This window comes from Rhineura floridana, chromosome 1, assembly GCF_030035675.1.
Source record: "Rhineura floridana isolate rRhiFlo1 chromosome 1, rRhiFlo1.hap2, whole genome shotgun sequence".
Lineage (NCBI taxonomy): Eukaryota > Metazoa > Chordata > Lepidosauria > Squamata > Rhineuridae > Rhineura > Rhineura floridana.
The window spans coordinates 177,304,512-177,330,294 of NC_084480.1; the positions used below are offsets into that span (position 1 = coordinate 177,304,512).

Sequence of the window (25,783 nt, forward strand, 5' to 3'; positions counted from 1 at the left end):
GCCACTGATATCTTTATCCTTCATGAATTTGTCTAATCCCCTTTTAAAGCCATCCAAGTGGGTGACCACCAGTACACCTTGTGGTACGGAATCTGGATCTTCCAACATTCAGCTTCGTTGGACAACTAGTACTGAGTGGGAGAAAAACTTCTTTCCACTTTCACCATACAATGCATACTTCTATATATATATATCATGTTCCCCTTTACTTGCTTTTTTTCTAAACTAAAAAGCCTCAAATGTTGTAAATGTTTCCTCATTGGGGAGTTGCTTTAGTGTCTTGATCATTCTGGTTAATATTTTATACATCTTTTCCAAGTCTACAATATCGTTTTTGAGGTGCACCAACCATCCAAATGCAGTCACATCACTGATTTGTATAATGGCATTATACTTTATGTGATTGTACATACACATTGTGCTGAATCATTATGTGATTCAGCACATAATGGATGTGCTGAATCAATGCTTGGCTGCATTAATGGAGTTGATGAGGGCCAATAAACTGAAGGTTAATCCAGACAAGACTGCGATGTTATTGGTGGATGGTTCCTTTGACCAGTTGAGTGGTGAGTGGCCTGCTTTATATGCTGTCACGTTCCCTCTGAAGGACCAGGTTCATAGTTTTGGGGCTTTCCTGGACCTATTGTTGCTTGAGGCAAATGTGGCCTCAGTGGCATAGAGTGTCTTCCATCAGCTTAGGCTGGTGACCTAATTGCAACCCTCTCTAGACAGGGATAATCTGGTTACAGTAATCTATGCTCTGGTAGCCTCAAAATTGGATTATTGCAATGTGCTTTACATTGGCTGCCTTTGAAAATGGTTCAGAAATTTCAGTTGGTGCAGAATGTAGCTGCCCGATTGTTGATGGGTTCACACTAACTCTGTTCCAGTTACACTGGCAGCCTGTACACTTATGAGCCCAATTCAAAGTGCTGGTTCAGAACCCCAATATCTTCTGGAACGCCTCTCCCAATATGAACCTACCTGGACCCTCTTCTTCTGAGGCCCTTCTCCAGGTCCTCCTCTGACAGAGGCTCGGAGGGTAGTGACAAGGGAGGGGGCCTTTTTAGTTGTGGCATTTGTGGAATATGCTCCTCAGTGAGAACCACCTGGCACCTTCACTGACATCTTTTCGGCACCAGGTAAAGATTTTTCTTTTCCCCCAGGCATTTGATAGACTAAGATGATGCTGTTTGCGTTAGTGTGCCACCAAAGCTTTCTGTGGCTGTTTGGGGATGGTTGTTGTTTTATTATTTTGTTTTATGGTATCATATATTTATTTTGGTTTTTAACAACATTGTAAGTTGCTTGGAGACCTTCAAGTAACAAGCAACTTATAAACAATATTGGTAGTATTTTTCTCAGATCCTTTTCTAACGATCCTGAACATGGAATCCACCCTTTTCACAGCTGTTGCACACTGGGTTGATGTTTCCATTGAGCTATTCGCCATGATCCCAAGATCTCTTTCTTTCTTGGTGAGGCATTGTCAGCTCAGACTCCAATCAGAATCCCTGTCCAGGAATTGGTCGCTAGCAAATCAGGCATAGCTGCAAATAAGTACTCCATGCCACTCAGATCTCTAGTGGCAGAGCTGGACCCAGGGATACCCCTAGATGATGCTCCTGGTCCTTCAGGAGGAAGGCAACCCTTCCAGGCCTTGCACCCAATTCCTAGACCTGAGAATCAAACCACACCTTCCTCTTGTAAGGATTCAGCTTCAAAGTTTATTCATCCTCATCGAGCCCACTACTGTCGCCAAGCAATGATCCAGTGTCTGCATGACCTCACCTGATTCAGATGACAGAGAGAAATAGAGGCAGGTGTCATCCACATACTGGTAATACTGCATATCCAGCCCTCTTATGAACACTTGCAGTGGCTTCATATAGATGTTAAAAAGCATGGGGGAGATGGTACACTGAGCCCCCCCCCAGCATAACTGCCATGGGCTGAATTGCAGCCCCCCCTCTAGAAATAATTTTGCAGGTACAAATGGAACCACCATATCACTGTGCTTCCAGTTCCCAACCTCTAGAGCCGCTCCAGGAGGACACCATGGTCAATGGCATCAAAAGCAGCCAAGAAATGCAGGATAATTAACAGGGTCACATTCCGCCTGTCCTCCTGATACAGGTCATCAACCAGGAAGACCAAGGCTGTTTCTGTGTCAATACTGGGTCTTCTGCTTCTTCCAAGAATGTCTGAAGCTGGATGACCACCATCATCTCTAATATCTTATTCCAAAAGGGGATATTTGCGAGAGGGTGGCAGTTGGCACATACCTCTGGGTCAAGGGAGGACTTTATGAAAAGGGGCCATACTACCACCTTCTTCAAGGCAGAAGGAACGATCCCCTTACACAAAGAAGCATTTACCACCTCCTGGACTCACACAGTCATCCCCCTCCCCCCTTGCTGGCTCTCAGAAGCCATGTAGGCAGAACACCTTAAATTGTTTTGTGCATATCACTGGACCGCTACAACTGAAAATGATCCTAAAGAACATGATTTGATGGTACCTTGGACACCTCCTCCAGAACCCAACTAACAGTGGTTCAACTGCAGCACAAACCAGATCAACTTTATCCTCAAAGTATCTTGGAAACTTGTCACAGCAGGCCTCCAAGGACTCAAAAACTTTCTTAATTAGGGCAACATTTTAACAGCCTATTCACCACTCAGAATAGTCCTGCTGGATGGCTACTTGAGAACACAATGGTGGCAGAGAAGTTTTCTTTGCCCTCATCACTGCCACACAGTAGGCAGAATTATGCTCTCACCTGTGCCCAATCATCTTCTGCAGGACACTTGCACCTCTGGCACGCCAGCTGTTGTCCTACCTACTTCATTCTCTGAAGCTTCACTGAAAATCATTAATTTTTCCCAAAATCAATGTTTTAAAAATAAAAGATCCTAGAGATCAAACCTCTTGTGTTTTATTACATACAATATTATAGTGAAGAGCTACTGAATATATTTCACATTTCTGGTGAAACTAGCATGGTGACACTTCTCCATATTTGGCCATTAAAAAAAAAGAAAGAATATGGATTTATTTTAAATAACTAATGCTTACAGTTGTTTTGGGGAGCCCTTCTCAAATATTCAGAGTTAAATTCTGTTCCATTCTCCCTTTCTACATGTTTTGCATTAGGGCCACATCATGACCAGTGCTATTCTGTCTGATAACAACGCTACAAAAACGGAACCCTATTTAAAATATTCAAAAAATGCTTCTGCCGAGAAGATGCTTGGATAATACTGAAGCTTTGAATCCGGGATCCAGTCTAGAAGACAACCTTATATTTTAGCCTAGTATTTGGAAGTTTAATGTTAGGAGTTAAATTTTCAGCAGGTGAATACAACATGGATGACTCTTCCTATCAATAATTATTGAAAATGATGAATTGAAGTTTGAATATTTTATAACAGTAATTGATAAGGATGGGTGCCGAAGGGTTCAGCAGTTGTTTTAAAAGACCAAGTTGATTTCTAAAGACAGAATGTTATAGCATCCCTTGTTTGCAGAAAGAGCTCTCTCCTTTTTGATCCAGTGGATGTCTCTCCCTTCCTTCTGCAGCTCTCAAAGCCCCCCCCTTCCAGAACAATGTGGAAGGTGGCATGGGCAGGGAGGCTGCAAGTGGAATAATAAAAAATTGCATCCTCTCATCTTTTTAAAATCAAAAGCCCATCCAAAGAGGGGAGGGACACAATTGGATCCTACCCTAAAACTGGATAAACTTGTAGCTGTTTGAATTCTATAGCTGTGAAGACTGGATACACTTGGAGTTTTCTACTAGCTTTATAGGCTTTATTTTCACTTAACTGCATACTTGTATATGGAAGATCATTATATTAAATATTAAAGATGGTTGATGAGATGGAATTATTTGTACTGTCAATATGTTAGCAATGTCAAACAGATTCTACAACTACTTTGTCAAGACTGAAGACAGAAATTTGAATAATTAGTTTTACCTCCTCTCTCATCATATTCACATGTCTCCTGAACCCACCACTTTAGAGAGCAGAATCAAAATAAAAATAATTTACCACTTTTAATTCATGCAACAACATTTATATCCCATCCTTCCTCCCAAAAGGAGCTTAGAGTAGCAAACAAGTGGTAAAAATAAAATAAAAACATCTTAAAAACAAAACACACTAAAAGCAATTCCAGTGCAGATGCAGACTGGGACAAAGGTCTCTACTTAAAAGGCTTGTTGAAAGAGGAAGTTCTTCAGTAGGCACCGAAAAGATAACAGAGTTGGTGCCTGTCTAATATTTAAGGGGAGGGAATTCCAAAGTGTTGGTGCCGCAACACTAAAGGCCCGATTCATCAACAGAAACTAATCCCAAGAAGCTGCTGCACTGGACATCTCACTGGAGACTAATATGGAGGTGGAGGTGGTGTCAAGATTGCTATGGAGACAAATTATGTCAAATTATGACAATTCACAGTGGACTTCCGAAGGGTCTAAAACTCCATTCCCTGGAGTAGATGTTAACAGACGCAGTATAATATGAAAAAGCTCCACTGGATGGCTACTTGAGGATGCAATGGAGGCAGAAAAGTGGGCCTTCTTTGCTGCCCTCACCACCACACAGCAGGCATGGTTATGCTGTTTTACTTGTACCCATTTAGCTTCACCTCATGTCTTTTGCCACTTGCTGTAGTTTGGCCTGTTTCATTTCCCTTTGTTCACTGGTGTGCCAAGGGGCAAAATGAGCTTCACAATGGCAGAGAAGGCACTCAGGGGCAACCATGGCAAGAGCTCAACATGTCTTGTTGTTCCACAGCATGACAAGGGTTTCATCTGGGTCATCTACCTACTGGGAGACTCCCCCAGGGCATTGAGGAATCCACTGGATTCCATTAGTCTTTGGGGGCAGACAATCTTATTCTGTCCATCATCCCTGCAGGGAAGGATCAGAGCTGTAAGCTTCACCAGGAAGAGATCTGACCATGACAATAGGGTGACATCCAACATCTTCAGATCACCTCTTCCACCATCTAGAGCAAAAGCCAAAAGGGTGTGCCCTGCCCTGTGTGTTGGACCAGTGATAACCAGTCATGATCATCATGGAGGCCATGAAATCCTGAGCTGGAATGCTTCTGGCAGCCTCAGCCTGGATACTGAAATCACCCAGGACTATCATTCTGGGCTCTGTTCCTCCAACATTACACCCGAGACCACCTCCACTTGGTCAGAGAAGCTGCTGAGCAGCTGGGCGGGCAGTATACCAGCAGCAACTATTTCCTTGGCCTGACACCAGGTGCAGGCCCTCACAGCCAGCTCCGAGACAGTAGGGCTTCCTGGTGAAAAATGGTAGCATGGAGATCCTGATTGGGTAGTTCATTTTAGATGAATTTGTCTGGAGTAAAATGGTATAATCTTGTCTTTTTGGAAAAGATGAATCAGAACCTAAGAACATAAGAAGAGCCTGCTGGATCAGGCCAGTGGCCCATCTAGTCCAGCATCCTGTTCTCACAGTGGCCAACCAGGTGCCTGGGGGAAGCCCGCAAGCAGGACCCGAGTGCAAGAACACTCTCCCCTCCTGAGGCTTCCAGCAACTGGTTTTCAGAAGCATGCTGCCTCTGACTAGGGTGGCAGAGCACAGCCATCATGGCTAGTAGCCATTGATAGCCCTGTCCTCCATGAATTTGTCTAATCTTCTTTGAAAGCCGTCCAAGCTGGTGGCCATTACTGCATCTTGTGGGAGCAAATTCCATAGTTTAACTATGCGCTGAGTAAAGAAGTACTTGCTTTTGTCTGTCCTGAATCTTCCAACATTCAGCTTCTTTGAATGTCCACGAGTTCTAGTATTATGAGAGAGGGAGAAGAACTTTTCTCTATCCACTTTCTCAATGCCATGCATAATTTTATACACTTCTATCATGTCTCCTCTGACCCGCCTTTTCTCTAAACTAAAAAGCCCCAAATGCTGCAACCTTTCCTCGTAAGGGAGTCGCTCCATCCCCTTGATCATTCTGGTTGCCCTCTTCTGAACCTTTTCCAACTCTATAATATCCTTTTTGAGATGAGGCGACCAGAACTGTACACAGTATTCCAAATGCGGCCGCACCATAGATTTATACAACGGCATTATGATATCGGCTGTTTTATTTTCAATACCTTTCCTAATTATCGCTAGCATGGAATTTGCCTTTTTCACAGCTGCCGCACACTGGGTCGACATTTTCATCGTGCTGTCCACTACAACCCCGAGGTCTCTCTCCTGGTCGGTCACCGCCAGTTCAGACCCCATGAGCGTATATGTGAAATTCAGATTTTTTTGCTCCAATATGCATAATTTTACACTTGTTTATATTGAACTGCATTTGCCATTTTTCCGCCCATTCACTCAGTTTGGAGAGGTCTTTTTGGAGCTCTTCGCAATCCCTTTTTGTTTTAACAACCCTGAACAATTTAGTGTCGTCAGCAAACTTGGCCACTTCACCGCTCACTCCTAATTCTAGGTCATTAATGAACAAGTTGAAAAGTACAGGTCCCAATACCGATCCTTGAGGGACTCCACTTTCTACAGCCCTCCATTGGGAGAACTGTCCGTTTATTCCTACTCTCTGCTTTCTGCTTCTTAACCAATTCCTTATCCACAAGAGGACCTCTCCTCTTATGCCATGACTGCTAAGCTTCCTCAGAAGCCTTTGGTGAGGTACCTTGTCAAACGCTTTTTGAAAGTCTAAGTACACTATGTCCACTGGATCACCTCTATCTATATGCTTGTTGACACTCTCAAAGAATTCTAATAGGTTACTGAGAAAGGACTTTCCCTTGCAGAAGCCATGCTGGCTCTGCTTCAGCAAGGCTTGTTCTTCTATGTGCTTAGTTAATCTAGCTTTAATAATACTTTCTACCAGTTTTCCAGGGACAGAAGTTAAGCTAACTGGCCTGTAATTTCCGGGATCCCCTCTGGATCCCTTTTTGAAGATTGGCGTTACATTTGCCACTTTCCAGTCCTCAGGCACGGAGGAGGACCCGAGGGACAAGTTACATATTTTAGTTAGCAGATCAGCAATTTCACCTTTGAGTTCTTTGAGAACTCTCGGGTGGATGCCATCCGGGCCCGGTGATTTGTCAGTTTTTATATTGTCCATTAAGCCTAGAACGTCCTCTCTCGTTACCACTATTTGTCTTAGTTCCTCAGGATCCCTTCCTGCAAATGTTAGTTCAGGTTCAGGGATCTGCCCTATATCTTCCACTGTGAAGACAGATGCAAAGAATTCATTTAGCTTCTCTGCAATCTCCTTATCGTTCTTTAGTACACCTTTGACTCCCTTATCATCCAACGGTCCAATTGTCTCCCTAGATGGTCTCCTGCTTTGAATGTATTTATAGAATTTTTTGTTGTTGGTTTTTATGTTCTTAGCAATGTGCTCCTCAAATTCTTTTTTAGCATCCCTTATTGTCTTCTTGCATTTCTTTTGCCAGAGTTTGTGTTCTTTTTTATTTTCTTCATTCAGACAAGACTTCCATTTTCTGAAGGAAGACTTTTTGCCTCTAAGAGCTTCCTTGACTTTGCTCGTTAACCATGTTGGCATCTTCTTGGCCCTGGTGGTACCTTTTCTGATCTGCGGTATGCACTCCAGTTGAGCTTCTAATATAGTGTTTTTAAACAACTTCCAAGCATTTTCGAGTGATGTGACCCTCTGGACTTTGTTTTTCAGCTTTCTTTTTACCAATCCCCTCATTTTTGTGAAGTTTCCTCTTTTGAAGTCAAATGTGACCGTGTTGGATTTTCTTGGCAATTGGCCAGTTACATGTATGTTTAATTTAATAGCACTGTGGTCACTGCTCCCAATCGGTTCAACAACACTTACATCTCACACCAGGTCCCGGTCCCCACTGAGGATTAAGTCCAGGGTTGCCGTCCCTCTGGTCGGTTCCATGACCAACTGATCTAGGGAATAGTCATTTAGAATATCTAGAAACTTTGCTTCTTTGTCATGACTGGAACACATATGCAGCCAGTCTATGTCCGGGTAGTTGAAGTCACCCATTACTACCACATTTCCTAGTTTGGATGCTTCCTCAATTTCATATCTCATCTCAAGGTCTCCCTGAGCATTTTGATCAGGGGGACGATAGATCATTCCCAGTATTAAGTCCCTCCTGGGGCACGGTATCACCACCCACAACGATTCTGTGGAGGAGTCTGCCTCTTTTGGGGTTTCGAGCTTGCTGGATTCAATGCCTTCTTTCACGTATAGAGCGACTCCGCCACCAATACGTCCTTCTCTGTCCTTCCGATATAGTTTATATCCAGGGATAACCGTATCCCACCGGTTTTCTCCATTCCACCAGGTCTCCGTTATGCTCACTATATCAATGCTCTTCTCTAAGACCAAGCACTCCAGTTCTCCCATCTTGGTTCGGAGGCTCCTAGCATTAGCGTACAGGCACTTGTAAGCAGTGTCTCTCTTCAAGTGTCTTTGGCACTTGTGGTTAGGCCTGTGGTAATTTTGCTCTTCTGAATTTATATCCTGTGCCCCTGCTCTCACAATGCCTACTTCTAGGCCTACCCCTTTTAAAATTTCATCATTTCTTTGGTTTTTATCCCAGGGGGGAGGTTTATTCCGAACCGGACCTTTCTCAGCTCCTGTCGGGTTTCCCCCCTCAGTCAGTTTAAAAGCTGCTCTGCTACCTTTTTAATTTTAAGTGCCAGCAGTCTGGTTCCATTCTGGTTCAAGTGGAGCCCGTCCCTTTTGTACAGGCCCGGCTTGTCCCAAAATGTTCCCCAGTGCCTAACAAATCCGAACCCTTCCACCCGACACCATCGTCTCATCCACGCATTGAGACTGCGAAGCTGGGCCTGTCTGGCTGGTCCTGCGCGTGGAACCGGTAGGATTTCAGAGAAAGCTACCTTGGAGGTCCTGGCTTTCAGCATCCTACCTAGCAACCTAAATTTTGCTTCCAGGACCTCACAGCTGCATTTCCCCATGTCGTTGGTGCCAACGTGCACCACGACCACTGACTCCTTCCCAGCACTGTCTACCAAACTATCTAAACGACGGGCAATATCCGCAACCTTCGCACCAGGCAGGCAAAACACCTTGCGGTCTACACGCCCATCACACACCCCACTGTCTAGGTTCCTAATGATCGAATCACCCACTACAAGGATCCCTCCACCCCCTGGAGATATATCCTCGGCACGAGAGGATAGCTGCTCATCCCCCAAGGAATGGGTCCCTTCTAAGGGATCGTTTCCCTCTTCCTCAGCTGGATGCTCTCCTTCCCCGAGACCATCGTTCTCCATGATAGCAGGAGCTATCATCGTTGGAGTGGGACACAGCTATAACGTCCCTGAAGGCCTCCGCCACACACCTCTCTGCCTCTCTCAGCTTTTCCAGGTCCGCCACCTTGGCCTCAAGGAAATGAAGTCGTTCCCGGAGAGCCAGGAGCTCATTGCACCGAGAGCACACCCACGACTTCTGTCCAACAGGCAGATAGTCGTACATGCTGCAGGCGGTGCAAAACACTGGAAAGCCCCCACACCCCTGCTGGCTTCTTACCTGCATAGTTTTGTTTAAGGTTTATTACATCAATGGGTTGGAGATTGCGGTTTAGTTGAGGTCAGGGAACAGACGGGCAGAGTGGGGGGCCCTGGCCTCCTAGCCCTGCTGCCGAACTCGCTCTGCTGCTGAACTCGCCTTGATGCTTCGTCAGCTGGGGCTCCCTCTAGCTCGTGGAGCAAGCAACCTTAATAAGACCACTCAGTTTTTCTGTAATACAACCCAGTTCACAACCATTATTGTAAAAAAAACCCCAAAACCTGTTGGATTAAGATCAGAACTAAGGTGACCTCACATTGGCTTAAGTGCTACAAAGCCAGGAAACTGGAAGCTAAGGCTTATGCCTTAATAGACATGCTCCTTGACCAGCAATGATCACAAATTGTGCTTACTTACAACATACCCTCTATGCACCCACACTTTCCCTTGGTCTTTCAGATCCAGAGGAAGAGGGTGGAGTGCCTAGGACAGCAAATATGGCCCACGTTGTACTGGCCCTGTATTGCTTCATGAAGCATCTTACTCTGTTGCTAGAGCAAACCTCCTGTGAGTTGACCCATGCCTTTGTTGCTTACATCTACAGCTAGCAGGGTTAAAAAGTGGGAAATGGAGGTGGTAGAGGTGAGACTGGTGTTGTTGTCATTGATTTTGGGTATGGTATGTGTAGCCCTGTTTTCTAACACTATGATAATTGAGGATTGTAGTACTAAGAGCAAATTCCAAAGCAAATTTTGAACATAATCCACCACTTTCAGAGATTTTTTAGAGGCCACAAAAAAAGGTGCAGCTTGGCAGTTTGGAGGTTGTGTGAATGTACCGATTTTGAGTAAAATGGTTTGCTAAATTATTTATATTTCAATCATTTGTAGGCTAGAGCCTCTCCCCTTCTAAAAAAAGGGTCTCACAGGGATTACATAAAATATCAAATTACCCAACTCAGCTTGCAAATCTTAGCCAACACATTTTTTTCTGTTGCAAAGTGGTATTGGGAGGGTGTAATTTGAAGCTAAGAAGTGGTGTGCTGGAAGAAAGTACTTAACCCTTCCACTTATCATACTTTTCAACTGCAACACCACACCACCCCGCTCACCACCCCCACCACCCCAACCAAGCATCTCGGGTTCCAAAGCAACCCCAGGTGTCTTATAGCATGCATACTGGTGGAAACCTCATCATGGCAGCAAATGAATATTTTTCTCTCATTCTTCAGATTGAAGTTACAAATCCAGAATAAGAAATCTGAACTCTCACGTCATTCACTCTTACTGTAGTGACACACAAAAACCTTCTCTGTGGTGATCCAGCATAAGGATGATGAAGGGTGCTGCAAGAGGACCCACTCCCCATTTTTAAACCAATCCTGCCATCTACTGATGTAAGCAAAATAGTAAACAGCTCTTCAGGTTTCCAAATATGCCCAAGGGCCCAAAAACTTTGATGAGCCCCCATCTAATCACTGTAGCACACTATGATATTTCATAACGAAAGGAATAGGCATTGCACATAGCATCCACAATGTAACTTCCTCTGGAAACACCGCATTCCTGGCAAAATGTAGCTTCGCTTTTGCTTTCAGATATGCATGACAGAATTTTGCCAGTATTGTAATACCTCAGTTAATGAAGTACATGCATCCCTAGACATTACTCTTTAGCAGAAACTTTGATGCCAGAGGTAGGAATAACATGGAAAGAATAGGGATAAGTTCCTACACCACAAACTTTTTATTCAAAACTAACAATATGCATGTCCAAAATGAAACAACCAGGTCAGGTAAGCCTTCCATACAGACCCCTTGAAGGCTTCTTCCAAAATGCATCCAGGGATGCCTGCCTGGCCTTTTTTCTTTTATCATGTAGCATCTTACTATAGTAATCTAAAGCTTTGAGCACAGTTCTCTCTGTACACTCAAGGAGACAGGCAAGGGGCAGCCACTACCACCATCCTGTGCTTGGTCTCTCTCTCTCCCACCCTCCCCTACACTTGAGCAGACAGGTCTGCAGTAAACAGTGCTTCCAGGGCACACAAAGCACTGTTTACTGCAGAGTTGCCTGTACCACCTGGCAAGGAGTGCCATTCCAGCCACAAGTGAAAGAACCGCCTGCAGCAGCAGCAATCCAGTAGACAAGGAACTACATTCTGACTATGTCAGAGTGTGCACCCCCCACCCCTTACATCCAAAAAAGACTTTGTTAAAAGGAACTTCTTACCTGGAGGATTTGTTAATGGAGGCATTATTGTACTTGTTTTCCATATACTTTAATGGTGCAGGAAGACTTTAGCAACATTTACGTTACATTCTGAGGCACTAATCAGAGCTTCACCAAACCAATCAAAGGTTCTGCTTTGCAATAAGCCTCAATAAGGTACATCACTAGCTGTCACCAAAATGGGAAATTATCAGTGTTAATTTCCAGCAATTAACTCGTTGTATCTGTAGCAATTTTTATCAGATCAGTTTGAAATGTGGCACTTTTAAAGTAGACTATGTATGCCAAGCTTCAAGTTATTAGTCCAACCGATAACCATTTTTATAATGATGGAACCCTCTTTTTGCGACTTGCCTTAATTAGGGGAGCACTCTTTTCAAATGGAACTCCTTTTTGTTGCAACCATCACATTAATGCAGTGCTAGCTCAAGGGTAGCCAATGTGGTGCCCTCCATATTTTTTGAACTACAATTCCCATACTGGCTGAGGCTGATGGGAGTTGTAGCAGAAGGGCACCACATTGGCTATCCCTGCTGTAGCTTACAGCATTTTCAGATTCCTTGACAATTGATTAATGAGACAATAGAGAGAATTGGGAAAAACAACAGGTACCTTCTACGGTACGTTATAGTATTAAGCCTCAACACTGCTCCCAACATTTAACAAAAGCTCCAGGTGTTCTTTGATATGCATCTTCTTGGTCGAGCCCTTATCTAATGTCACCATATTCCAAGATTAACTATGATCACTGATTTATATTCTTTCAAGCTGAAGCAAGATTCTACATATTCTACAGAGCTAGTAGAATATATGTATATGAAACAGACAATCTTCAGAGCAAAACAATGACCAGCACTTCTGAATGAAAGGAGTGAAAATGAACATTAGCACATCAAAGGCACTCTTCTGTAAAAAAAAGATATGGCACAGTGCACACTTTAATCTTTTTGACAATCTATTCATGAACTGAATTCCATTTCCGACACAAATGGGAATGCACAGCACAAGGACATCTTTGCCAACAACAAAATAAGTACCACACAGTGGTATGGTGCTGCAGTATTTCAGTTTCTCAAACAAACTGGCAATCATTTTAAAATAAAGATACAGTGTCAGAAATTTCAGTAATAATAATAAAAAATACACCAAAGTAGTTGCTGGTTGTATGTAACATTTGAAGCTGCACTGTTTTATATGCAGTGGGCCTGATCCAAGGAATCAGGAACTCAGCAGGAAGATTTCCTCTGTTTTGAGTGCCCAACATTATCAATGCTGATTAGTATTTCTGTATTATAGATGCCGGATGCGTTCAGTTCTACATGTCATCCTATTGTCCTAAGACGAGAAGAGTTTTGCAAGCAGGAACAACTTCCATGCTCATGGATCAACTTTCACAGGACTGGAAGGTTAAGACATTGGTCTTCAAATGGTGGATTGAGATCTACTATCAGGTTGTGGCCTGATTTAAGGTGGGTCACAAGAGCAGTGGTACCACCACAAAAATACAAGGTAAATATTAAGAAATGGGTCTCCATATGCATGTTTGGATTAAAGATGGGGCTCTGGGTCTGAAAAGGCTGAAAACTATTGGACTAAGGTCTTGTAAAATTGTTGATGGACTCCAAGTCCCATCATCCCTGACCATTGGCTGGGGCTGATGGAAGCTGGATTCCCCCAATATTGGGAAGGCACCATACTGGAGGAGACTGGTCTAAGCTAATATGTCTAAAGAAAACAGTTATTTTTTAAATTGCTATCTGAATTTGTGATTGTCATAATCACAAAATATCTGTATTTATATCTGATGCACTGTGTATTTGTTATTGCTGCTTTTATATATTAATTTCCTTGGTTTTGATTGTCTTCTACTATACTGTTATACTGAGATTCCATATTGCTATACTGATAGAATTTGAATGTTTATTGTTTTGGTTTTTTTAAATACTGTGGGTTGCCTTGAGTTCAAGTGATTGTGGGAAAGTGACATATACATTAACATCTAATCTAATCTAATTGCAACTGAAATGATATGGAAAATTATTTATTTTTGATGGTTATGCTGAATATAAAATACTATTATATTTTAGGGGTGCTGGCTGCCTTTGGTAGGAAGGAAATTTGTTTCACAGCAAAGTTATGTATAATAGCTGCCTTAGAGATAAGACAGAAATGCAGGGTATGAATATTTTAAGTATATTAAAACAAAACAAATACAATAAAATATTATTTTATTAATTTAAATTATTTCTATGCTGCTTTTCAGGTCAAAGGCTTCTCACAGTGATATTACATTTTATAATGTCAGTCTATAAAAATACAGTAGAAACAGCAACCACAGAACAGTAGGGGGAAAAGTAAGAGCCAGATAAATCAATAAAAGCAGAACATACTAAAGGCCTTGGTGAATAAAAAGCCCTTTAGTTGGTGCTGAAAAGTTATAAAGTTGACTTTAGGCAAAGCATCTCAAAGTTAGGGCATCTCAACAGAAAAGGCCCTATCACAGGCCACCACCTCTTGATGAAGATCTTAATAATACCGGGCCAAGTTCAAGGTTCTAGTTTTGGTGTACAAAGCCCTGTACAGCTTGGGACCAGGATATCTGAAATAACGTCTTATCGCTTATATACCCAGTTGATCACTGCGCTCTGCAGGTGAGGGCCTCCTGCAGATACCATCAGGAGGTCCATTCTTCAGATCATAGGAAATGGACCTTTAGTGTGGTGGCACCTACCCTTTGGAATTCCCTCCCCTTAAATATTAGACAGGCACTATCTCTGTTATCTTTTCGGTGCCTCTTGAAGACCTTCCTCTTTCAACAAGCCTTTTAAGCTGAGACCTTATCCCAGTCTGCGTCTGTGTTGGAATTGCTTTTTAATATGTTTTTAAACCTTTTTTTAAAGATGTTTTGAAAGCTTTTAAAAAAAAATCCATATGTTTTAAAATATATTTTGTTTTAATGTGTTTTAAAGTCTGTTTTTATGATGTTTTAAAGTGTTTTTAGTGCTTTTGTTTGCCACCCTGGACTCCTGCTGGGAGGAAGGGCAGGATATCAATCAATCAATCAATCAATCAATCAATCAATGCAGGTTTTGTGGTCCTTTAGTACGCAGACTGTAACCCCAGCACCTTTAATTGGGCTCAGAAATGGACTGGGTGCCAACGTCCAAGATGTTGTTGTTTTAACATTGGCAAGATGTGTATGCCTGGTTCCAGTTTTTTAAGATAATAATAATAATAATAATAATAATAATAATAATTTCCATTTATAGACCGCTTACTATCTAAAAGATGTCAAAGCTGTTTACAATAGAATACACAAGGTACAATAAAATATCAAATTAATTTATAAAGCAAAATACATAAACAATATCCATATCCATAAACACAGTAGAAACACAGTATCCAGTTAATAGTCTAAAATGTTCCCACATTTTATACTAACTGAAGTTTTCAAATTGACTTCAAGGGCATCCCCAAAAACATCTGTGCATGAATACAAAAAACCCAAAGCACAAATGACCATGGATGTGGCCACAGCTGGCACTCCAGCTTCAGCTGGTGCAAAGTGCTCTATGTTACTAGCACCACTTACATCTCCAAAGACAGGCTGGATCTTAAGCACTCCCCTGAAGGATCAGATCCACTGTCTGGGAGTGCAGCCACATCCAAAACAGGCTAAGTACCACCTGCTAGTTAAGATGAACCACCTAATAACCACATCTGAGTCTTGTCAGGATTGAACTTCAATTTATTGTACATTATCCAATCCAGTATTGATTTGAGGCATCTCCACAGTATCACCTGAATTAGATAAAAAGGAGAAACAGAACTGACAAACCGATGACACCACACGCCAAATCTGAATATGACCCCACCTTTTTATTATTGTTTTACAAATTTATAAACTTCTTCACAGCCTGAAGCCACTGAAGTGGTGTATGACAAATTTTTTTAAAAATCAACAAATTCTAAAAAGCAATAAAACCATCACTACACATGGTTTTTACACTTAATGCTCTAAAAAGACTGGGTCACATCTCAAGGAAAATTTTCTTAAACAAAATGTCTTCAATAGGTGCCTAAACATCACAAAGTTAGGCACCTGTCTAATTTTGGCTGGTAACTGATTCTAGAGGGCTCGAACTGCAACACTAAAAGCCTGGTTTCTAGTACAAACTAAGTACCCCTCTGGGGCATGTGGTACTCCTAGCAGTGCCCCATCTGAGGAGTGCAGTTGCTGGGCAGGGATATATGGGGTTAGGTAGTCCATTAGATAACCTAGTCTCAAGTTTGTTTAGAGCTTTAAATGAAAAAAGCAAAACCTTGAATTGCACCCATTCAATGCTGCACACTGGCAGAGGTGTTATATTGTGTTGACAGGCTATGCCAGCTGACAACCTAGCTGCTACATTCTGCACCTGCTGCAGTTTAAGAACATGAGTCTCCTGGATCAGACCAGTAACAGTATCTTGTAGTCCAGTATCCTGTTCTCACATTGGCCATCTAGATGCATATGGGAAGCCCAAAAGCAGGACCTGAGCACAACGGTATCCTACTCACTTGCGATTCCCAGCAACTGGCATTCAGAGGCATACTATTTCTGACGGTGGAGGTGAAACATAGCCATCGTGGCTAGTAGCTTCCAGGTTCAGTGCATCAGAGTGCATTGCAGTAATCCAGTATTGAGATTACTAATGCCAAGACCACAATGGCCAGTTTATCTTGGTCCAACCAAAGTTGGTAAAAGGTGCTCTAACCACTGAAGCCACCTGTGCCTCAGGTGACAAAAACTGGGTCCAGGAGTACATCCTAGACTACGTACCTGTTCTGATCTATCTCCCAGACAGAGGATCCACTCGCCCACAGGGCTTCTGTCCTGCCAAAGTTAAAACTCAAGGTTTTTTTTTGTCCTAATCCAGTCCATCACTATGCCCTGACACTGGTCCAGAGCTTGCATGACCACTTCCAATTCAGATGTTATAGAGAATTAGAGATGTGTGACATCAGCACTAATAACTCTTCCCAACAATTGACATAGATTTCCCAGTTTCATATAGATGTTAAATAGCATTGGGGACAAAATAGTGCCCTATGGCACCCCATGACACAAATGCCAGGAGGCTGAAGAACATTTCCCCAATGCTAGTCTCTGGAACTGACTCTGCAGGTAGGACCAGAACCACCTGCAGGTAGGACTGGAACCACCTGACACCCATCCCATAAAGGTGGACCATGAGAATACTATGGTCAAAGGTCCCACCCAATTTTTAGGACCCAGCCTATTTTCTTGTGATGTTGTTTTAACTGTTTTAATTATGTGTTTTAAAATTATTGTAACCTGCCCTTGGACCTCTGGGTGAAGGGCAGGTAATCATCATCATCATCATCATCAACAATAGTATCAAAAGGTGTGGAGATATCAAACAGAAGAAGCAAGAAGTAAGACTGCATCCCCTTCTCCCTCTCCCAATAAAGGCCATCCATCAAAATGACCAAGGCTGATTCACTCCCCAAAACAGGTGTAAACCCAGACTGAAATGGGTCTGGATCACATGTTTTATCCAAGAATGTCTGCAGTTACTCCACCACAACCGTTTCAATCACTTTCCCAAGAAAAGATGTATTAGCAACTGATCAATAACTACTGCAGGCTAGTGGGCTTTTTAAAGAGTGGATGTGCTACTGTCTCTTTCAAAGCTGTGGGCACCGCACCATTGCATAATAGCATGTTCACCAAACCCTGGACCCATCTACCCAGTCATGCCCTGCTGGCTGGATTTTATCAACCACAAAAAACAGGGATCAAGAAAGCACATGGTTGGATGCATAGCTGCAAGATCCTTGCCCTTAGGCTGCATCAGCTGAAATTGATCCCATAAGACCTGCCACTGGACACCTCACACGCTTCTGCACCAAGTATGGCATCAAGATTGCCATGAAGCCGAGTGACTTTACCTTCAGAGTGTCTCAAAAACTTGTCACACTGGGCCTCTGAGGAATCCAGGGAAACTCCGTCAGGGGCCAAGAACCTACAAACCACTCTGAAAAGCCCTGCTGCAAAGGAGGTTGTGAATAGGCCTTCTTCACCACCTTCACCACCACATGAGAGGCACAGCTATATGCTCTAACCTGTGTTTAGTCGGCTTCAGCACAAGAATTCCACCACTTGTCCTCCAGTCTTTGTCCAGCCTAGCCCTGACTTCTAGTCATCAAGCTGCCTAACTATGTATACTGTAAAAGCAACAACAACCCTTCTTTTCCAACTTTTTTCAGAATTTCTCAGGAAATTTCATATATACACAGAGAAAAAATCTAATAATGTAGATCTGAAAAAGAACAAATTCTCCAATCCTAGTAGGGATCAGAGCTATCCTCTGATAGCGATCTCATACTAAAAGAATACCAGGATGAGGACATATTTTGAATTGTAATTATGTCAAGTCTCTCTTATCAGTAGTGGCAGTTCTCTCAGGTACTAACGCAGCACCATAAAAAAGTTTGAAAAATGTACATGCTATAAGTACGGTAAATATGCAATGTTCTTTGCTTCAACAATGTTCCTTTATGTGTGGAAGGGGGAGCAGGAGGTGAGAGAGAATACTACTACAGGAATATTGCTTTAATACTGTACAAAAGGTTGGCATTCAAATCCTATTCAACAATTGGAAAAATATTACATGCCTTTTATGGGGCACAGAACACATTAAGAGTTCATTAATTAAACAGTGCTTGTGGAACAGATGGAATGGCTATCTGGGTTCTAATTACTGTAAGTTGTACAGAGGTTTGCAGTCCTTAATGAGCTCAATAAAATGAATGATTACACATCAATCACAATTAGAGATACCTATAAGATGGGCTGAATAATCATGGTAATATGTCAAGCATAGTAAAACAAAGAACAACAGGCAATACAAAACATAACTAAAAATAAAATAATCCATCTCAACCTCTGGGGGGGGGGGAAAGTGAGGTATTTGCACAACGTCTTACATTTCATGTACCCCACCCCATTTTATAGTGCAGTTCTATAGTTTTACTCAGATATAAGTCTGAATTCAATGCGACTTCCTTCCAAGGCAGAACTGTGCTTCTGCCTTGTCACTTCTGCATCCAAAAAGGCATGGCATGTCACCCAGCCAAGGAACTGAAAGCTGGCTTTATGGTTCTCCTTCAATAGGAGAGGCGGCAGCTCTCCCCTCCTCAAGACATTTACATAGCTGAGGCAGGCACTTCTGGAATTTTGGCACCCCCGGCAGTGGCCAACTTCATATTTATATTTGAGGTGACCCTGTTCTCCTGGCAAGTTGAACAATTTTCCCCATGTGACTTCTTCGGCATGGTTCAGATGTCATGTTAGCTGCAGTGAGGCAAACAGTTTGCGCTTATTGCAGTTAGAGCTGCTCATTAAAAGGGGCCACTGAGTATAAATGCATATACTCAACTGAAAGCGTCATTTGCCAGAATTTGCTCTTCTTTCCAACTATTAAAGATACTTTAGTCCTTTGTGGGAAAGTGGTTTCCAAAGTATTATAATGGCATGAATCTACTTCAGCTAGTCACAATGTTAGTCAAATATAAATCTCTAATATGAGAGTATGATTTAGAATGTTAAACAAATTCCACTTTCCTTTTCAGTAAATTGTTTCACTTAATCAATCAAATTTATAGTAAAATCTTTCACATTTGGCCAAGGAATTAGCTCTTTACATTTCCAAAGATTTGTGACTGAAGCAGAAGCTTTTTAGCCTGAGGGGTTAAAAGTGTGGGTGTGGAAGTAGGCTTTTGTTAGAAAAATTAGCAATGCTATGAGTCATTGTGCATTAGTGGCAGAATAGTTTTGCATCTTGTATGAACCCAGACACCATATGCCATGCGAGGACCTATTACTTTATTCGGTGCCATTGCTGACAGGCAGACACGTGAATATCCCCAATGGAAAGACTGTCTCTTCTCTGTGGTGAGTACAGGAACCCAGTGATCTGAACACATCAGACATTGTAACTAGCAGCAGGAACAGCTGGTAAGCTAGGAAGAAGCAATGGCAATACAGAGCTAGAATGTTAATGAGAATGTGTGAGCTAAACCACAATGTAGGCCTCAAAAGGGGGTATTAAATTCTTTTCATTTTACGAGTTCATGCAGTCCAACATTTGGATTTTTTCTTTTTGAAATCATAAATACTGATTCTAATTCAAGCATTAGTTCACACAACTAAGAAACTGATAAATATTGCTTAAGAAACTCTGAATTTCTTCTCCTCATCCTACTGAGAGCACCTTTAATTTTTTTCATTTTCCTTAAAAATAAAAATAAAATAAATGGTACATTCCCGAGCCAGTAAAGCCTTAGCCAAGACTTAGACTGAAGCAGATGCACAGCTTGCTTGTTTCAACATCACACAATTGTAATTATTTGAGCGAGATCAAATAAGCATTTTTAATGCAAAAAGCAAATAAAACGCATAACATGGCTATGAAAGGACTAATGCATATGGAAGTAAATAATTTAAAAACAACATTGCAATTTTACATACTTGACTGTGTCTTAACATGACAGGATTAGAATGTTATAGTTCTTTAGTGGTATCTTAAACAATGCCATATTTGGTAATAACGGTTAAAAGTCAAACATTTTACATGAATTACAATTTTTATTATTTATTAAATTTATTAGTTGCTTGATACCCGAAGGTCCCCAAGCAACAATGTTAAAACAAAAACAAAACACATTATAAAAACATAAGAATAAACAACCCAAAACAATAGCAATAGCACCCCCAAGCAGCCACAGGAAGGTTTGGCAGCATATTAAAATGAAACATTTCAATCTATCAAATGCCTGGAAGAAAAGGTATGTCTTTATCTGGTGCCAAAAAGATGAGGTGCCAAGAGGACCTCACTGGGCAGCATATTCCACAGATGGGGAGCCACAACTGAAAAGGACCTTTCACTTGTCACTACCCTCTGAGCCTCCCTCAGAGGGGGGACCTGGAGAAGTGCCTCAGAGGAAAATCTAAGGGTCCAGGTAGGTTCATTTTATCTTAAATATGCATAATTCTGACTCTGCTTTTTGGCAAAATATGTAGGCATTTTCAGGATCTCACAAAGCTTTTTATGATGATTACTATTCTGTCACTGAAATTCATCATTTTAAAGCACTGAAAAACTTTATTCCTATTAAACCTGAGAAATCCAAGAAGGAAAAAATGATTGTTGCCTAAAAGAATACAGCAAGAATTCATACTATACAAGTGACCTCATTTCAACAAAATCTAATGCTAGCTTAGCATGGAAGAATGATACGCTCAACTGAAACGAAATTTCTCACACTCTGCACTCACTTTTTCATTTGTTACTTTAATTGAACAGTAAATTAGTGAGTGGATGAATATAAATGTGAACACTGTGTAATGTAAGGGTAAACTGGCAATAAGTAGATTAGCAAAGAACACAACAGTATTCTAGTTTTTAAATGCTTGTGTCTTTGAGAATTCATATTTAACTGTAGTTAGATTAACTTTTCTTAAATTCTGGTGTCGAATGGGGTGACAGAATAAGTATTTAGGTGGAACTGCGAGTACTTTCACAAATATTTCGCACATTGAAAAGTACTCTTCTTTGGGGCGATTTTTCAGTAATTCAGGAAGTATTTCTCACATCCTGAATTAGCTTATTTTGCCACTAATGATGTAATCACATAGCCAAATCTGGCTACATATTAATTTCCTGACATCATCCTGTTCACCAGGTGATTCTTGATTGGATAGAATCAGCAATGTTACTATTCCTAGGAAGGAGACACTCTAAACATCATAAGCAAACAAAATGGCATTGAAACAGCAGCTTATGGAGCGTGGGGTGAACATTTACATAGTTTAGAGTGCTTTGGGGAAATATTTTTTGCAGGAGATGAACAGGAAAATATCCAGTACAGCCCTCATTAACGTGTTCTCAACATGAGAACATTTTATGGCACAGCATTCTCTCTGGCAGGCTAAATCGGGAGAATACATGACTAATCAGCTCCACTGATCACCATTGTTTGGTGAGGATTATACTGTACCTGGCACTTAGATGGCAGAAGGTGCCTTCAGGTAAACTTTTAATCAAAGAAACAGCCTTCAACAATACAAAAAACACACGCTTAGAGCACCAATAACTGGGCAAATGTAGGGATCAAGACAGTGGCAAAACACAAAAGTCATGAAATGAAAAGATGCATTTGGCACTGTAGTGTTTCCAGTATCAGCCCATGTGATGGGGCAGAGCCACTCTCCCAACACTGGCGTGTCATCTCCACTTAACCTGTAAGCCTTCAAGTCAAGGGCATGTATTCTTCCTCTAGCACTTGCTACACAATGACTGGTAAAGTTGTGTATGGTAGATACACCACCCCATTAATTTGAGGGTATGAATACATGGATGAGGAATCCTGCCCTCATCCTGCAACAGGAAATAAGGTGCAGTTTGCATTAATCGCCTTGGGACAAGGTACATTAAGGCTACAAGCCATGGGTGCCAGGATCACCACATCATTATTAGAATACTATCTGCATCTTCCCAATGCATCTTGGTTACAATGTGGGTGAACAGTGGAAGAATGTAGAGCAGGGGAGTGATCCAAGTATAAGCGAATGCATCCCCCAGCAACTTGTCTGTTCCCATTTTATTGCAAAAGTGTTTGCATGCCAGTTCTGATAAGCAGTGAATAGGTCTACTACAACGAAAAGTGTTCCTCATTGCCCATGGCACAATCATCCACTTGTGAGATATTATAAGGTATGACAGATGATCTGCCAGGGAACTGTTGTTCCCCACAAACTACATCACTACCTGATGGATGTGACAAGCAATGCGCAAGTTCCAGGGTCAAAGCAACTTCCAGGAGCGTACGAGAATGCATTCCCCCCGCTTGCCAATATTGAAAGCCACTGCTATGTTGTCTTTGACCATTTGGATCATCTCAGAAAATTAACAGACCTGAATGCTTTGAAACCATGAGAAATTCAAGAGTGTGGCTGTGCAGCCTCTTAATTTTGATGGGACTACATCCCATTAATCATAAGATGTCTACAGTGTACCCCCCCAACCCCTTCAGGATAAATCTGTTATAAAAATGCAGGAAAGAGGTGGCATAGAGAACTCAGCGTCTTTTAAGTGGCTGACCCAAATAATCGACCACAGATTGACAGATGTGGTCTGGCTGATGAAGACACTTGCATCAAGGATCTCTCTCCTGTTGAAAGACCCATATGAACCATTGTTGCACAAATCACATGTAGAGATGTGAAAGCCCAGGAAAAAACTGGGAAAATTGAGGCGGGGGATGGGAACATTTTTTTTCTGGAAAAATTGAAAAAAAAATAGGAGGAAATGGGGAACAATGGTCCCCCCCCCAAAAAAAAACATTTTTCCCTTTCTCCGCCCCAGGGCCTTCACATTTTTAGTCACATGTGCATCCAGACAAGGAGGTCACAGCCATAGGAGCCACCATGAGGATCAACAGTCTCTGTATACAGAGGTTGGATGATCCAACCCCAGGGCAACTTTACTCACTAATGCAGCCAAGGTTTGAGCACTGTCCCTGGACAGGCATGCACAGCTATTGTTGGAGTCTAGGAGTGCCACAATGTAACAAATGTTTATTTTATGCACAGAATCTGAAACAAGTGGTTTTGACATCAGTGACAAGTGTGGTGACGAGAGTGAGCAACAAAAAGCCAATTTCTATGTAAGGAAAAACTGTATTCTCTAAAGGTCTTTACCATGACTGCCATACATTTTGTGAAGACTGGTGAAGCCAAACAGAAGTATCTGAATTTGAAAAGCATGAGTGCCCAAGCAGGGCAGGCATGACTAAGCCCTTGGACACCAGCTTGCCCTGAGCTTGCAGCGCCGTACAGCCAAACATCCCTGCCTGATACAGGTGGCACAGGACTTAAATAAGCTTGCCTGGCCCATCTACCTGTCATGTCGGTGTGCATGTATGTCATCACCCAAGATGGCGGTGGGGGCGTTAACCCATTAGGGACACCCCTGCCCCCATCTTGGGTGATGGCAGGCACGTGAGCACAGTGCACAGGGCATGCATGCTGTCACGCTGATGCAACAGGAAGGTGGGGGCAATGGGGAAGGCAGGCGGGTGGGCTTATTTAAGTCCTGTGTCCCTGTATCAGGGGGGCTGGGCATAATGGGGAGCTCCCTCTTTGCAATCCACGGCAGTGTCGAGTCACTGAGTCCTGCAACCCGGTGCTGCTGCAGATCACCATGCGGAATCTTCACCCTCCCACCCAAAGGAGGGCCCCCTCTGGCCTGCAGGGGCTCTCAGCCAGGGCCCAACCTGGCCACCCACTGGCTCCGGGTCTGTTGCCTAGTGCAATATGGAGGAAGCCAAGGTGGTAAAGTAAAGTGGTAAAGTGTGGTCTGCAAGCTTCATTCAGGTAGCCCCCAGTGTGTCTGTGGATTTGTGATTAAAGACAGGAGACAGCACATCTATTACATTAAATATTTGTATTGATTCTCAATTGTATTTTTATTGCTTCTTTTATTTCTTATATTTTATTGTACTACAATTTGAATTCTATGTAATTCAAATTGTAATACAATAAAATACAGCATATAAGAAATAAAAGCAGCAATAAAATACAATTAAAAAACATGTAGTATCTACATTACAATTGCTACAACTTAATGAAAAATCAAGTGGTCCCCAAGACCCTTGGCAATTATCAAGTGGTCCATGGGGAAAATTGTTTAGGAACCACTGTTTTACAGATATTTCACTGTGTTAATTTGAAAATGAAATTAGCAGAGCAATCCAACTCAAAGGAAGCCAGTAGAAGTTGTGCTGGAGCAAGAGAAGATAGCATAAAGTTCCACTGCATCCAATTGCCATTTAGCAGCCTCCAGGGTGGCTAAACGCCAGCTCAGCTGGGAGCTGCGGGCTGGGACCAGAAAGTAAAAGCCTGCTCTTCCAAACACCCCTACTGGGGAATAATCCCTCTACATTGATTTCTCTTGTAATTATTTTGTTACGACTGACCTTTTCCCCAGCATAAACTTTTATCAGGATTGGGACCTGCAGGAGCGCTCTGAACATGTACTGGATGTGGCCTAGGACCCCTCAACTTGGCCCCTCCCCTGACTTGCCCCTTTTTGGGGTCTTATGCTGGCTTATGCCAGCTCAGCCGGACTGGCCTGGCTAAGTCCTGGCTGAGGAACTTATATCAGTGTAGCCTGGCTGAACTGGGACCCAGTCTTTTCAGCTGGACAGCTGCCGCATCCAACTCCCCTCAGCCCGGCGTAAATGCAAATTGGATTGCATCCCAAGTTTCTTGAATTTTATGCATTTGGTGTGTATGTTTATTGGTTTTATTATGTTGTATGTTTCTTAACTGTATTTTATGTATTTTTATCTATTTTAATGTTTTTTTGTGTATGATTTTATTGTGAGCCACCCCTGAGGGCAGGAAAGAAATATTTTTAATAATGATGATGATAATGATAATGACGACGACGATGACAACAACAACAACATCAACAACAACAACAACACAGTAGGGACCTGCTTCCCGGCGTTCCGCTAATGCGGTGGCTTTCATTCCCGGTCTTAAAGCCGATTTTGTGGCATTTTGTGGCACTTTCGCGCAACGCGCCCCATTATACTCAATAAGGTTCCGCTTTACAGTGATTTCCCCTTTATGGCGGGGGTCCGGAACGGAACCTGCCGTATAAGCGGGGCCTGCCTGTATGTTCTTTTTGTGAACCACGTAGAGATTGCTTATATTAAGTGGTATATAAATAAATTCTGAATATGGAAGCATGCATCCTTACACGTCTGTAGATGGGAATAAGTCTCCTCTGTGGAGAAAGAGGCAGGATGTTGTCTATGCTTACTGTAAGGAACTTCCATGGGGAAATAAGCCAGTGATGGAGCCTCCAGACAAAATTGGGACCCAGGCATAGGGAAATAGGAAAGCTTTAACTCGGGGATGTGGAATCTTTTTCAGTCTGAGGACCATATGCCCT

At 42.3% G+C, this 25,783-nt stretch overlaps 1 protein-coding gene across 5 annotated transcripts in view; it reads right to left on the reverse strand.

Annotated features, from left to right (window-relative positions):
• Positions 1–25,783, reverse strand: part of RALGAPA2 (Ral GTPase activating protein catalytic subunit alpha 2) — a 299,150-nt gene that overhangs the window by 51,702 nt on the left and 221,665 nt on the right. The window lies entirely within an intron of this gene.